This window comes from Ixodes scapularis, unplaced genomic scaffold (genome assembly GCF_016920785.2).
Source record: "Ixodes scapularis isolate PalLabHiFi unplaced genomic scaffold, ASM1692078v2 PGA_scaffold7__128_contigs__length_106722199, whole genome shotgun sequence".
NCBI classification, from domain to species: Eukaryota; Metazoa; Arthropoda; class Arachnida; order Ixodida; family Ixodidae; genus Ixodes; species Ixodes scapularis.
The window spans coordinates 4,104,151-4,121,559 of record NW_024609882.1 but is presented as its reverse complement, the minus strand read 5'-3'; positions in this window follow the sequence as shown (position 1 = coordinate 4,121,559).

Here is a 17,409-nt window from a genome sequence, read left to right as displayed (position 1 = left end):
GAACATACCCAACCTTGTTTATAATCGTATTGTGCTGCTCAAGACCGCAAAAACTTATGAAAGTTAACAGAAAATATGCATTGATAGACGTTATAGAGTCACTGTTTACAGTTTGCATTGACCAGTCCACGTATCAGGTAGATTAAAATTGCCATAGATTTGGACACGGCACTTCTCGAAATTAATTTGCTTACTGACTGCGTCAAAATGCTCAATGAATACTGTCGGACTTGAAAGAAGTTGAAAATATTATGTACCAATTAAAGAATTAAAACCGTCATTCGCTTTGATTTTCACCCAAACACGTTCTGAATATGATCATAGGTCGTACCATCTTTGAGATACAAAGGAGGCCTCAACGGCGATTATGACAAGGGAACCCTACCTTCTGCCCTGTGTGAAAATAATCTCTATCTTGACGATATATATTGTATGTTTGAATAAAATAATTTGCATCAGGGATTCCGCTACAGAGCCAAGTTTGAGAAAGACAAACGATATCATGTTCTGAAAGGATTAAATTAGACATAAACTCGTCCGTCTTCGCAGGTAGACCTCTTACATTATGATACAAGACCTTAACTGTGCTCCACATCTTCATTGTCTACTGGGTTAACCGAGTCAACATGAGAGAGGTCGAGCAGTTCAAAAAACTGGTAAAAGATGCTGCCCTCCGGCCATACTTGCGGACTATTGATTGCGCTGAATACTGACTCATCGCGTGACAAATGAAATGAAGAGTACGTATCACATTTCGTCATCATTTTCGAGCAGACGACCGACTTCCCTTCCAAGAAGGGCTTGATTAGAGCGAAAACATGAGGTAAACTCGTGACAGGATGAAGCCTAGAGACAAACAGCGCAAAACGGCGTGCACTCGGAGGAACAGCAGTCACCTTGTTCGGTTTAGCGGTTCCAAGTGACGGCTTCGTTCATCGTCGGGGCCCAACCAGTGTAAAACCGTCGTCCTCGGCGTTCTCGGTGTTCGCAAGAGCAGCATTCGTAGACCGCGATTCCCGGTTCACGCTGCCAGGCGTCGGGCGACGCACCGCTTCCGGCGGCACGTTGCGTGAAAACGGAACAGACGCAGTAAACGACACTGTCATCGATGCAACAGACGACTAGGAAACGACGGAAAGATAAGAAGTCGGCGGAAGTGGCGGCAGCTGCACCTTCTCCATGTCGTTCTTGCGTAATTGTTGAATCTCGGAGCGAAGACGGCAGTTCTCAACGTTGAGGCACTGGAGCTCAGTCGCTAGCGCGTCAAGCTTTCGACAGGCTTCCGAGGATGCGTAGGAGACCGGGAGGAACGAAGTTTGCATCCAGCACGTCCGCTGGCTGGTCCAACAGTTCAGACGCAGGAACCGACCCGCCCAAAGAAGCATTCGTGCTGTTATTGCTCGGTGACATGCTGCATCTTCTGGTACAGCCAGAGCACTTGAAAGTGCTCTTGCCGCTTTGCGTGTAGATGTCGTATTCTTCATGGCCAACGTTGAGGCACTTGCAATGAAAACACCGATTGCCGCCAGCCGAAAAGACAAGAAACAGCTGCCTTGCGTAGAAGCGGAGAGCGCACAAGCCACAAACGTCTTTTTCCAGAGCTCCTTCAGACACGTCTTTCACCGGTTCTGTTGCTCATTGAAAGAAGTCCGGTTTCCGTCCTGGTGCTTGATGTTTTATTCTTTCAATCTTTCGTATTAATTTAACAACACGCTTGTTTTCAATTATTTTACAATTAAGCTTAAACAAGCACATAATGCTATCAATCTTGTATATTTTTACAACATTTATGCACCACCACGAAACTATAACCAGAAACACTATAACTGCGTGTGAACAATCAAGAGACAAGAAACGCGCCTTTATTATGGGATGTGCAAAAGGAAAACACATCTGTAGATAAGCTGGCTGGCGTTATTATGATGTGCGTTTAATAACACATTTTTCAGTTAAGATTGAGGAGATAGCATTATCGCGGCTCAAAATCTTCAATGGCACGTGACGAGAGGCAGCTTATTGACAAAATGTGCTTTTCAGTAGAGCTGAAGAGCGAACAGGAGCTTAGAACGATATATGACTTCCTTTCAAAATGTCCCCGGCCCTAAGCTCTCCGGCAAACAGAGAGGGGCTCAGCATGCACCTTCCTCGGGGATCTTCAAGTGGTGTAGTCTCGTGGGAAACGCGGCAGACATTTGGTGGTATCCACATGAAATCGATAAGATGAAAGCTGCATAAAAACCAGCGAGGCATCGACAATTTCAGAAACAATTCATGTAAGCAAATTTATGTGATGGCGAAGCTACAAAATCCAGAATAAGAACATGGGATTGCCGCTGAAAGTCTGCAAGATGCAGGGTGTGGCATATTACGTTTTCGCTCCTTGCTTTTTGTTTCGTTCTTCGGCGTTATTACCGGCTAATGCATCAATTTGATTGGCTGCGGTACTATAATGATCGCGACAGGCCTCGCCCTGAATGTCTCGTGCTTTTAGTCATTATGGAATTTGTTCGTTCTGTCGTAAAACAGAATTGCGGTAGCAGAGTTCATTCCAACATTGCGAAAATTTGGGGACAAAAGTAAATTACGCGGAACAGTTGCATACAAGGTTGTAATCCAGCGTGCTGCCATTTTGTTTTAGTCTTTTTAGCGTGCGAGTTTATAATCAATTCTCGTAAGATTATTGCGCGATCAGGCACATTGTGACAACCAGTTATGGGTGCTTTATTACTCTCGAACCGCACATTAAGAAAGGAATTAGCAACCAACCTATCGTATAATAGATGACTTGCCCCTTGGCTTAATAGATTTGTATTGTTTTCACGACTATAAACTCGGAATAATTGATAAGTTTACTGAATTGACGGAAGGCGGATTGCAACAACCAGTTGTGGGTGTTTTATTACTCTTGTACCGCAGATTAAGAAAGGAACTAGCAACCAACCTATCGTAAAATAGATGATTTACGCATTGGCTTAATAAATTTGTGTTGTTTTCTCGAGTATAAAATCGGAAATAATTGATAGGTTTACTGAATTGACGAAGTACCGTACGTAAAAGTAACTATATAGAGAGGCAAGCAGTAATGCAGAAGCAGCAAAAACTTCGCAGATTAAATATAACTAACATTCGTATGGATTTTTATTTTACCTCGCTTCTCACATAACTTTGCTGCCGAAAAATCCTCCCTTAAGTAAAGAAGAAAAAACGCCGCTTAAGGCTATGGCGGATATCAAAACTGCAAAATATAACTGGCAATGTTTATAGATTGTTAGAAATTGCCATAGGTTTCTATAATTAAAACTTCTGACTCTTGCCTGCATTCTCCAAAGTTTTGTCAATGAAATATTTTAGGTTAGACAATCGAAAACACGTCGAAGATAAATATATGCACGGAAATCTATAGGTCACCTCAACAGGCGACCAGAATCATCAGGCAGAAGGAAGGTGTTGTGTAAGTGAGACAACATTGCTGACAGTTTTGTTCAAATCATCTCAGCGGGTAGCTTAACGCGTCTACAGCAAACAGCTTACTTATTCTACTACTAAGAGAAGCCGATACAAAGAGAGTGGCATCTTCCATATATTGTATGCCAGACCCCTTGTGGCCGAGCGCTGGCTCTCATTAACAATGCACCAACAACACACTGTTTCAGCTCACAACAGTCTGCTGACAATTGCACTGAAACAATTTTGAGAAAATAAAACTCGTTTACAAGCGATTTCTTGTGTTTCTCTTTACTAATAACAAAATCAGACCAAAGACACGGCTTCGTTGCGTTAGGGCGGCCTCTATATACAAAACAAACGTTGAGCTGCTATAGATGCAACAAGCTAGCTGCGTGGCAGAAAATGGCCCCCTTCCTTCTTGCAGCACGAAATCAAAGGAGACATCTTGCTTTTAATTCTCTGTTTATAGAAAAAAGTCATTTCGTCCGCCCAGTCAGATTTCCAAGCATCGAATGCGCTGTGAATTAGAGACAGCCGATAGTTATCGTGCGTCAGACGCGTGACCTAATTCCACGAACCAACCGAAGACAGTCTAATTGATCCACCGACACTACTCCTCTCGTGTATCGAGCGGTTCCTACAGAGGGCGTCCCAAGGCGCGCCTCCTACCAATACCACCCAGAAGAACACAACACCTGCTCTTTTTCCCCCAAACGTTGTTACTACGGATGGATGGATGAGGCTGAACCCTCTTAATCGGATGGCGGCTTGCTTTATCTAGCCAGCCATGGAGGAGGATTCACTATATTGGGTCCACGCAGCGACGCAGAGACGAACGTGTCTCCCCCTTTGCGTCGACCCTTGTTGAGCTTCGGCGTGTTTGCCGCTCGGGGTGTGCCGGAGATGTATACTAATGTTTAGCAGAGAGTTTGCTTACATGTGGCGTTTCGAAGCGAGTTTGTAAATAGCTTAATAAGATAGGCAGATAGGCAGTGTTTGATGTTTTTGGAGACTCCAGGCTTTCGTGTTTTTTCGTATTAAAGTGCAGTTGTAAGTCAGTGCTTGTCGTGTACATACGCCTTCTCCCTGTCCTTCGTCAATATTGTGCGATGTTTTTCGTTAGTATTGCTCCTGCTCAGCACGAGCGACTGCGGCCTGTCCGCAACACTTGGACGACGGCTCCCGCACTTAGCACTTTTTCCTAAGTGAGTCACAGTCTCGCGTGACGACAGAAGGATTCTCTGCGTCTGCTAGATGAGTTGGATGGCGGTGTGCGTTATTTCTACCCAGGAAATGAAACAAAGAATCATTTTTATACATCTTACACTTCGGGGAACTCTACGGAATCCCCGTGGCATAACTGCTTACCTTGAAGCGGTTCTCTTTTTCGGTACTACATTTACGATGAATCATTCAATCACGCAATCAATAGATCGTTTAAGTAATTGGGGTGCAAAAACTACTTTGTGGCATCCCAGTTCATCAGGTCTATTAACAATCAATCGATCAATTTTATTCGGATGCCACAACTACTTTGTCTCATCCCGATAACAATTGAGGTATTATATGCAAAGATATGATAGAGGACACCTCGCATTTACGTTCTAGCTCTCGCTCCCGACGAGAGCTAGAACAGAAAGCTTAGATCCAAAACTACATGCTGTTTGACAGGTAGAGGTTTAGCAAAAGTTCGGGACGCCGTGAAACTGGAAAGAAGAAAGATGAAGTGATTCCTTTGATTTTGTTTCCAATAGTGCTGGTGGCATATTTTGTGACTTTATGCGAGAGATAAGAAACCCAGAGAGGACGTGCGTTATAAAACGTATTCATCCACCTCAAGGTGCCTGAATTTATTTAATGTATGTATATCAATCTCAAGAACCGTAGTAAAAATAGTGAAGCTTCTCGCATAGCGTTTTCTAAGGTTCCCCATATTGCCAAGCGCGTCGGCGAGCGAGTACGTTCGTGGCCGAGTGATTACCGCGCTTGACTGTCGCATGGAAGGTGTAGGTTCGATTCCAGTCAGCGGACTGCTCTTTCATTTATTCTTCCAACTTGACGTTCTCGTAAGTTCGACAACATTCTCCTCTGATCGAGGTCCGAATGCTCTACGCGACGAATGTTCTAGGCTGAATGATCCAGAGACGCACGGGGGTACAAACGGCGCTTCGCGTGGGGAGCCGGAGTCAGTCTCGACCCAGCGTTCGACTTTGCTGTTACGCCGACTTCAACGCCCGCGACGCTCTGCTGTCATATTTTGTTTTATTTTTATTTTTGGGCACAAGTTCGCCCCATTAAACATTTAGTTTACTTCACTTTTCGTCGCCTAATCACTTGTCGTTCGTGACAGTATGTTGGGAATGGAGATCCATTTAAAAGCGTAGACGTTTCGAAAACATAAAAAACAATCACCTTGGCTCTAGCTACCACACCTTTTAAGAATCACGCAGCGTATACATTTTATGAAAAGCGCTTTTTTTTATTTCAGGGCGTATAACGGTGTATTCCAAGAGAGGTGCCTCTTCAATTAGATATACAGAAAAAACTATTGTGTGTGTTATTATTAAAATTACTTCAATGACTTGACTTTAGTTTGTACTTAGATATTCCTCGTCAAAATAAAGCAAGGTGCAGTTGGCCACATTCAACTGCAGGACCTGATTACTAAAATATCGGCATTTAAATTTCCTTGTAACGTGAGCAAAAGTGACTTCATTTCCATAACCATGGCAACATAACCGGCAGATATTTGATTATGACACAAAGGTGTCTTAACGTTGTTTTCTTTTTTTAATTCAAGTCCGACTTCCTAATGATGGACTAATGTTTGGTTAGACGTTTCCAGTCGGATGAATGCAGCAGTACGCCCCACCCATGAAGGGAGACCTCCAGCTCCGTCTCTCTGTGCGCCGTGCTCGAAACCGCGGCCTGGAGCAAAGTGGCCGCAGGTGCTTCTCTTGAGTGGCGTAATTGCTGCACATGAACGAGCCCTCGCTGCTTAAGGCCGCCCGAGGGGGCAGACTAGAGCACGTCAATGAAACCACACGAAGTTAAAGAAAAAAGAGGGCAAGGTCAAACTTATCATCTTACACCGCAATCTAAATATTGGGCTGCGCTCTCTGTAATCATTAGCACTGAAAAAAAAAAAATAGAATCCCTTTAACATTTTAGCGGAAAACGTATGTTTTAAAGAGTTAAAATGTTTCAGTGTAGACTGTTTAAAAAAAAAGATGATTGGTGAATCATCTCCGTCTGAACAAAACCAAAACCAAAATAAAAAAAAAACATCGATCCTTTTTTTTATTTTGTGATAACAGCGGTGCGCTATGAAGCTTGCAAAAGTTTCTCCAACCCGTAATGTCTTGAAGGTTACTAAGTACTCCTCCACAAATTGTCGGCATACTTTTGGAAACCACAAATAAATCATCATAAGATGTAGCGGTTGAAATACAAAATACGGTATGAATGAACGCAATATTGCGCACCTATTAGCATCGTCATTCGGAATGACACCGTGCTCAAAGCGATCTTTTAATGCAGGAAGCTTTTATTTTAGTGGTTTTGTTGTACAACATGCAGTTAACTAAACTTTTTGCGGCCAAAGGCAGCCCCTTCATACGTGCTTGAACAGTCGATACGTACAATGTCCCTCAAACTTAACGCCGCCGCTCGGTTTCGCAAATATTGATTTATTGCATGCTACCCAAAAATAAATTGATCACTGCAGCTGCTGGAATACCTTCCCCTGGTTGGGTTTTCATGGGGGAGGCAAATTTTCACCAACTAGTTCGACCCCTAGGTTCAGGAATAGCTCAAAAAGTGAAGCAACCGGACCATCTCGTGGCAAATAAAGTTTGGGGCTAACTGTGCATTATTTCTTGTAATGCTTCGAAACAAAACGCGTTACTTTCTTATCATTCATATTGAAAGCATTTTTTGCTTTCTTTGTACAGATGCCCTTTCTTTTTGTCCTGTACAGGAATATTGTTGAGCCCCCAGATAACAAATTAAAAAAAGAAAGCAGCTAAACTTCTATAGAAAAACGATTACGAATGAAACGATAAAAGCATCGATCGTATATTGCAAGAACAGGACGAAATAATGCAAAAATTGCCGGATGGAGTGTCTCGCACCGCGCAGAGGATCGATGAACAGGGGAGGCCACCTGAGCCAACAGTCCGGAGGGTTGAACGGCCCTTCGTTCTTTCTCGGAAGCTGAACAAACAGCGTCTTTCTGTCCAGGCCTAACCTAAAATATAGGCTTTCAGGGTCTACCTCTGGGTTCTGTAGTTGATCCCATTTCTAACAATATGCATCAAATAAGATATATAAACACATGAATCGACATAGTTAAATCCCTAGAGGAAGAGGCCGAGCACTCAACCGTAGTAATCTATTTTACGGATGCCAGTTTTCAAGCAGAGTAATGCACGCTAGCAATTTGAAGCCAGAAAGAAATTCTGACACGAGGGCGCTAGGGAGTTCATACTCCCCTGTATGCTGAGCTACTAGCCATAGCCATGGCCATAACCGAGTTCATCAAACACGAGGAGGAAAAAGCCATAGTGATAAGGGAAATCAAACATGCATGCCGAGCTTTTCCAACCCATGAACGACCCATATACATCTATAGCATCCTGCAACGACAGATGCACAGATACCCGCTGCTTAAAATTAGGATCAAATGGGTCCCGGGACACGGGGACTTCAAGGGAGTAGCCAAGCTCACGAGTTTGGCTATGTGCTACAATCGGGGAAAAATTTTTTTTTTTTCATTTAAGTAAAGTACGATTCCAAAGGAGGAGCACGTTTATATGTATTCTTTGTCTTTGTGCATTCAAACGTTTTATTGCCCAAGCAGAATAGAGCGGTTGAAGGCGATCAACGAAGCGATTACTTTACCACAGAAATAACGGACACTATTCTGGCTTGCGGAAAACGGAAATATGAGAGCATCGCCAAAACCAGAGATGGCGCTTGCTCCAGAAACAAAAAAACCAGGCGCGTAAGAATTCCTTCTGTTGGGTTGTGCGTCCGGCATTGCCAATGACCTCTCGCGTTCGGCATAACAGTGCATAAAATATTATGAGCGCTCGTTCCTTTTCCCAAATACAAAAAGCCCCAAAGTCTCCAGGTTATCGTCGAGTCTGCTAGCGCCATCTCTTGGCTTGGTGTCTGGATTGAAGACATGTCGCCTCGAGAGCATTTGCATTTGTGCGGGTTGTGCAGTATTCATTCCTATTAACGTACTTGAAAGCACACTCGTCCTTTCATTTCTGTCTCCCTCATCTGAACGAATTCGAGCTGACAACACGTACAGGTGAAAGAAGAAACATTGTCTAATTCGCTTTCTCTCTTTGTATTCTTCTTAGTAAAACACATAAGATAGCGCAACAGAAAGAGAAGGACAAGTATAAAGGACAGGCGCCTGTCCTGTATACTTCTTGTCCTTTTCGTGCTGTTGCGCTATTTTATATGTTTTACTAAGATGAACCAACCAGCCCAACAACGTACCCTACTAAATTGTATTCTTCTGTCGCATTTCTCGTTTAAACACAAAAAAACCTCCGACAGTTTTCTTTTTGTGTGTATGGCAAAGAGAGGTTTTATCCAAATATGGCTAGCCAGTGATTTGCCTAAAAATTGGTTGAATAGACAGATCTGAATTGGAAGCCGAATTATCATACGCAATACTTTTCCCTACAGATTGTAGTTTTAAATTTGGCCTAACAGGCTGAAAAAAATGAAAGCCGCTTACAACTCCCTGTAACGCCGAATTAGAGCGCAGCTCTTGAGGAGGAGGAGGGAAGGGCACTGGGGGGGGGGGTTAAACTAACCAGGGGGGGGGGTCACGTTACCTTGGGGGTCACGTGACCCCCAATGCCGATGATGTCATCACTGACGTCACTGATGACGTCATCAGTGACGATGACGATGCGGGTACCGATGACGTCATTAGTGACGTCACTGATGACTTCACCAGTGATGATGACGATGACGATGCGAATGTCGGTGACGTCATCAGTGACGTCGCTGATGACGTCATCAGTGATGATGACGATGACGATGCGGATGCCGGTGACGACATCAGTGACGTCACTGATGACGTCATCAGTGATGATGACGATGACAATGCGGATGTCGGTGACGTCATCAGTGATGATGACGATGACGATGTGGATGCCGGTGACGTCATCAGTGATGATGACGATGACGATGTGGATGCCGGTGACGTCATCAGTGATGATGACGATGACGATGTGGATGCCGGTGACGTCATCAGTGATGATGACGATGACGATGCGGATGCCGGTGACGTCATCAGTGATGATGACGATGACGATGTGGATGCCGGTGACGTCATCAGTGATGATGACGATGACGATGTGGATGCCGGTGACGTCATCAGTGATGATGACGATGACGATGCGGATGCCGGTGACGTCATCAGTGATGACGATGACGATGTGGATGCCGGTGACGTCATCAGTGATGATGACGATGACGATGTGGATGCCGGTGACGTCATCAGTGATGATGACGATGACGATGTGGATGCCGGTGACGTCATCAGTGACGATGACGTCATCGGGGGGTCACGCGACATCGGCGGGGGTCACGTGACCTCGAGGAGGGGGCCACGTGACCTCAGGGGAGTCACGTGACTTCGGGGGGTCACGTGACCCCCCACGAGGTCACGTGACCTTGGTGGGGGGCTCGCGCAATGCATTATGGGACATTTCCCATGATGCACCGCGCGGTTACGCCGACGCCGACGCCGACGGCGACGGCGACGCCGACGGCGACGCCGACGCCGACGGCGACGCCGCTCAAGCCGGAAACGGGCCCCTAAGAGCTGCGCTCTAAAACTATTGGCAACATCAAACTTGAGACGTCAGCTGTTGTCATATGGGGTAGTAGAGCTTGCTCGCGACGGATTACAATAAGTTTGATTGACAATTGAATGATGACAAAACTGGCGCCAGGAAAGTGAAAACAAAAATGCTTGAATTACTGTTTCTTGGAATCTTGGACTGCCCGCTCTATTCGCGAGTTATGTAACTTGCGACATCACCCTACGGGGAGAGCGCTAGATTTTTTTAACGGCGAATTTGGCATAACCTTTAGCTGCCATCATCTTAAAAGCTATACTTCATCAAGAGATACCACATTGCGTGCCAGGAATAGTCAATCTTCTGCATACTTACCGGGAAATGAAGTTTCCTTTGGCAGGTTGCGTCATCTAATATGGGGCTTTAACAACTCGGAGACGGGCCGGGGCCTCAATCATTGGGCGAATCTGGAGCTCAAATCTCCGAGTTCCCCGCCGATCTCCGACGCGGCGCTTGTCCAGTCGTTCGGTGGCTAGGCCTTCTCAAATGTGCCCATATTTAGCCACAAGCCGCGCCGACCAGCGGCCGACCGAGGCGCCTCCTGTTCACTGCCCGGGGTCTATTCGAAAATCTGTTTAGTTTTGTAGCTCAGAAAACCACCTTTAAAAACCAACCAACAAGCACAAGGGAGGAAACTCTCCCTCAATTCCTCTTTTCCATTCGAGACAGAGGGAGACCCTCCTCCTTTTTTCTCAGACTCCCTCCTGTGGGGAGAGGAAGAGAGAAGAATGCAAGAGGGAATGTAAAAAAGGAAACTGGGAACCGGTTTTCTGACCGGTAGAAGACTATTGTTTAGGTTGGCCTTTACTGTGGTATAGGGTGTCCAGCCCGAAAAATGGCCCCTAGATTGAGCGCGAGACAATTTGGCTCGGGGATCGGCGTAAGCTCTTTGGGGCCAGAAAGTCGTTTGCCCCACCACCGCGGAATCCAGGTGTCTAAACGGTCTGGGCAATTAGGGCGGGGATTATTATGGTCCAATTAGTCGAACTGCGTTCACCGAGTAATGAACGGCAGTGAACAGGGAGTCTCATTAGGGAGACTCTTCCCACAGCGACCGAGAGCTTCTCTGCTTAGACGTTGTAATCGAGGCAACAGCGGTGCATAGGCCAGCTGAACTGGGCTTTCCGAGATCCCTGGCCGGGTAACTTGGCCCGAGCGAAGCTTGTTTAGGTCGAAAGGATGAATATGCAGGAGGGTTTCAATGACCACGTGCCGGTGAATAAGAATGTAAATAAGAACGTGTTTGTTCCACAAGCAATAGGCCAGTTGGTTCAGTTCCGACGTCGTTACAGTTTATTGTCCCCGACAGCTGAACAAACGCAAGGCCTGGCATCTTCTGTTCTTGTGTTTACGCTTCTCGCTTCCTGATTGTTTCAACATGCTTGTCGTTGGTTAATGCCGCAGTTTGAATGGCTGCCGAGGGATAATTACATGCATTCAGGCAGGGACCCTACTGACACCGCACCTCTTACATCGGTTTTGCGGGAGCGACGAGGCGGGATCTTCTACAACCTCTGGCATGTGCAAGAACTGCAACTCTAAAACAGACCTCGTCCATCTCATGTGGCCTTGCCCTTTGTATGATGTTCCATGACAACGGGCTTTAGACCTCATCAGAAACCACCCAGTACCCGTATCGCTGAACGTCTGGGCATGCCCAGACACCACTATATTGCCGAACATGCTTTGGAGCTCGGGGAGGCATTACTTTACATTATGAGGGACCCAACGGCACCTCCAGTGGGGGACCGGCTCCTTCCGGGTATACAGCCAAGAGGATACGGCCTCCCTCGCCCTCGTCGACGACGGCCCTGAAGCCATGAAGTGTTGCCTTCCTCCTCTCATCTTCCTAGGTTTCCTTTCCCTAATTCTTTATCCTCCTTCTAACTGACCTCCACAGCGCGCTCCACGCAATGTAGGGTCAATAAGCGTGCTTGTCAATCAATCATGCGGGGACCACGCCACACCCCTCGTTTCTTACGTTGTCGGTGACGAGATAAAATAAGGCTTAAGAATAAGAGAACTTTATATGAGCTTTTGTTCATGGACTGACGTGACCACCGTAATAAATAAAAATTGAGTTTACAATCAAACACGGTTGTACATGCTAGATGATGCTCCAGAGTAGTGAAATTACGTTTTGGATTTTGATATTTCGTATATACGTATAACTTGGAAGACCGCGCACCGCCGGGATTGCCAATATGCTTGATGGGGCTTAGTGGTATACGGTCTAGCTTAAAAAGTATCTAATCATTGCACGTTATATGTATGCGCGAGCTTTATTTAACAATACGCGCCTTCATAAAATACGTACCGTGGCCCAATTTTTAATAATATCACGCGAGCGTCAACCGCCGGGCCGGCCAGCGCCGTACCGCGGAGAGCTGCGGCGATACGGGAGAGATTAGGCGCGTGCGCACAAAGCTCTTGCCTGTGCGAGCGTCGTCCGCTAGGCTATTCCGTTTTACGCACACAACCCCTTCTTCTTACCTGCTGGCAGAACTAACCGCATTTAAGCAAAGAGCTAAACAGCACTTGCGTATCACTCACTTTTTTTTTCGGGCACTCAAAATAGCGACCGGCTGCAAATTCAAGCTCGACAGAACACAACCAGACCGCAGAGTAAAACTATTGTCATTGCGCCACTGTTCAAGCCGCGCGAGACGAGTATCACGCCAGCGCTCGCTCTTCAAATATTTTGCTCTACCAACAGATACGAGAAGCAGAGAGAGGGGCAGAGTAAGAGACAGAGAGAGGGAAGTGGGTGTTCGGTAAACAATCATGTCAATCGGCACCCTGCGCTTTTTTGCTATGGAGCAGGGGCTGTGTGCGGTCAACGGAATAGCCTAGCAGACAACGCTCGCGACGGAGAGAGTTTTGTGCGCACGCGCTGAATCTCACCCGTATTACCGCACCCCTCCGCGTCACGGCGCTGACCGGCCCTCCGATCTAACGCCCCTGAATAAGAAAGGTAGTGACATTTTCTCCCTCCTCCTCTGATACGCACAACTTTTATCTTCATGGTTTGATTTTTTACACTCGCGCATCGACTGTAGTGCCACCTGGATCGGGCCAAGATAGCAGCCGGCATTTTTCAAAGGATGGCGCTACCTTTCCGTATAAAAGGGCTTTACTGCGATCGAGGCAAGCGTGATATTATTAAAAACATGGGCCACTGTACATTGCACACACGTTTGGGCTACTGAAAGTCTTGTTTGTTTTTTTATATCGAGATTAGGAGCTAGAAAGAAACTGATGGCGTCATAGTTTTCAGTGCTATATATTAATTTAAGTGCTGTCAAGAGCCTCTGCGTAAAGGTAGTTGGCCAACATACTCTCCTTCCTTCTTTTGCATGATGAGCTCTTTCGAGAACTCACGTCAGAGAACAAAATAACGCTTGAATGTAGTTCTGTAGAGTGTATATATGTGCGTAGAAACGATTCGCGATGAAACACGACACCGGACGCTAAAAGCCCGCCAAACTCACGTATCGGTGGAAGTGGATGCACTTCACTCGAAAAGTCGCTCGAAAATGCGGAAAGACAATAAAAATGGAAGGGCGTCGTTTTCCGAAGCCCTGTCACCACAACCGCTGATGCTTCTGTCTGACGCATGCAGTACGGGGCTCTCCAAAGTGCAGTGAATTCTAATATCAGTGCTCCGACTCAGCAAACGCGCAGTCGCGAGTGAGCACCGACGTAGGCTGAAGCGACGGAGTTCTTAACCTTGGAGTCGTTTGTTCTGCGTCGTTCGAGTGTCGAATACCCAGCACCTAAAAGAGCCATTTAGAGGGCGAATGAGTACTTCGTGCTTTCCTAGTTTTTGCTTCTTGTTTTCTTTTTTTCTTTTTATTAGAATTACATAGAAATGTCAAGAGAAAATTCAATGGAAAGGGATGTAGTTCAAGTTTTCTTTTTCAGGAAAGAAGGTGGAGCTCGAAGTTTAGAAGGGCGATTAGGGATTTTTTTTTTATTTTTATATCATATATAAAATATTGGTGTGGGTGATTCTTTAAAAGGAAAGGAATTCATCTCTTCCCCACTTTTTTGTGCTGGCACGAGTCAACTAGAAGAGTGTAATTGGTGTATTTTGTAATTTTTATTCTCCTTGCGTGAGTGTGTGTATGGGGGGGGGGGGGGGAGGGGGCGGGATGGTAGAGGTAGACCAGGGTTGGGCAGTATCGTGATACAAATGTATCGCGATAGTATTTCAGAAATACATTTCGTATCTGTATTTCTGTATCGCGATACATTTTTTTCACCAGTATCTGTATTCCTGTGTCGAAATACATTTGGAATGTTTCTTTGTATCGCGATACAATCAGAGTGAAATGTATTTCGTTACATTTCTTGAGAAATACTCCCCCCCCCCCCTCTCCAAGAAAAGAAAAAGAAAAACAAATCCAAGCTCATCTTTTTTTTTTTTTTACTTTTGAAGGCATTAAGGTCAAGGGGATGCTAGGGCATTGTTACTATGCCGACCAAGGTTCCTTTCGATTTTCCAAGCTATTTTTTTATGCGTCCTTTTCTTTCTTCTGAGAAGTGTTGCGTAGTCGAAGACTCGAACCCGGTGGCGTGCCAGGAGTGGAGTCAGAGCATCTTCTGCCGCAGGTCCTTAGGTAGAAATTTCTTGAGTCATTGTTTGCTGGCATCCAACTACCGCTGCTAACCGCCTCTCTTGCCTTACGTATACAGTACACCCAGCCGGCAAAGCTGAGTCACGGTCCGTTGTAGCACGAGCCTCATGGTGGTTGACTTGATATAGTAGGATTACTCACGCAATAAAATTCAAAACATATTCGAATGCGTCTGCGGCTGCCCCCGTAATTATGCAAGGCTCAGAGGTACGCCACCAGCCGACGTGAACGTGACCCGCTGCTCTAGTGATCTGAAACCCAGGAAAGGAGGCAAGAGGTGACCTCGCTGTGCCGACCCAGACTTCGAAAACCTGCGACTTGCCTCGAGCGCGCTGTTTCTAGGAGAGCTCGCACCCGTGCCGGCAATTTCAGATCGCAATCCACGAGGTCTCTGTTTGGATGATGTTAGGTGAAACTTGAGGACTGCAATCTATGCGTCGGTGGTGGAGAGTCGGCAGGAGGGACCTTCAGAACACGGATGCCACCGTGTCGTTTTCTGAACCGTATCAGAAGATAAGACATGGGCTCCAGGATGCTTCATGTGGTCCACTATTCTCAAAAATTCCAAATGACACAGCCTGCACGATCTTCAACAAGGTAACCTACAACGAAAGTACGTATACGTACTTTCGTTGTAGGTTACCTTTTTTACCACACTGCTCTATGAAAGGAAAATATATTGTCCTTTCATAGAGCAGTGTGGTAAAGTTTCGTTTTCAAGGCCGCACCACAGATGAAGAATACCAGTTCATTCCACCGTGACGTCATGTGATCAATGTTGACAGGGGTGTGGTGACGCTTTGATGGGATTTAGGGTAACATCAAATTTATTTGGAGATCTAAGTCTTTTCACATTTTTCGTCAGACAGACAGGATGCCAGGGAAGAGACCACGGTTAGTACTTGATGGAACGCTTTTTTAGCCCACTGACGACTCCTTGTCGTCCGAAACCACTACCTTCAAGGCAAGGTGCCTTGCCTACGGGAAAGTAATTTCGGGATCAAAAACTTCCACCTCAAACTTCAAGCTTCATCTCATTTGGCGTCTCAAACGAATTTGAAAAATGTATTGCAGTATCAGTATTTCTGTATTTGTATTTCTGCCCTCCCCAAAATGTATTCCTGTATTTGTATTTCCAAAGACGTTTTGCCTCTTTTTAAAATGTATTCCCGATACGTATCGCGATACATATTTACATTTATATTTCAGTATCAGTATTTTAGCTACTACTTTAATGTATCCCAGTATTTGTATTTCCAAATACATTTTTGAGTATTTCTGCCCAACCCTGAGGTAGACTGCGACATTTTTGTCGTAAATATTGTTCATGCTTTGTGGATTAAACGTTAGGTAATGAATATAGGCGATATTCGTTCGTGAGATTTGAACGTCATTTTGTGGTAACAGTAATCGTACAGCACTCAATAAAATGCAACACTTAATATTGGTATTGTATGAACTTTTATTGTCATTTAAACGATAATCTAGCATGCTAACAAAACAAACTCCCAGTTGCATGAAATTTCGAACGAACGCTAGTGAATTTCGTCGTAGTGTCAAATATAGCAAAGATATTTAAGCATGTTTATTTATTGAAAAATCACTCTCTCTCTCTGTGTACATATATATATATATATAAGGAAGCCCTTCGTTCAGAAGTGCAAATGCTCTAGTTTTTATAATAAAGCATTTTATTTTCGAGGCATTTTACTATTTACAAATATTTCCCCACACTTAGCTCAATGGGAATCATCTTCCACTATTAGACGCATCATAACTTTCATACACATTTAAAGGCCTTACTGGCAGATGCCGCAATACGGCATCTGCTAGTACAACGATGCCGAGAAAAGCGGTACTCAACGCACACCTTATCAAAATCGGATATGAGTACACAAATTATTGCATCAGCTAACAGAGCTTAAATTTCCCCTTCGGGTTTTTTGTTGTTTTCTATGCAGTATACCAAGAATATTTTGGCGTTTCGTGTCAGGCATATCAATGAAATTTAATGTGAGCAAGGAGGCGTGAAATAAGAGCCTTGAAGGAACGATCGAAGGTAGCTCTCTCCGGCTTGCAAAATGTTTATAAAAGTTTTAATCGAGGATTCCGTGTTGACAAGTGTGTACTTTGTCAAAAACATGTTTTTTTTTTTTTGCGTCATTGCTCTTCGAATCTTGGTGTCGCTGAAATCAATTCAGACATCTTGCTGAGCGCCGTAATGTGGAACGAAAGGTGGTAGATGTTGATCAATGTTTATTTATTCTGTTCTTTCCTGGACTTAGTTCTTTGTTCCACAATATAACCCGCTCTGTCTTATAAACCTTCAGAAACACAATGCACACTTTGTTCGAATGTCACAATCAACATTACACGAACGGTAATTTCGCAATTGAATAGCCACAGACCGCATTGGACTCTACACGAGC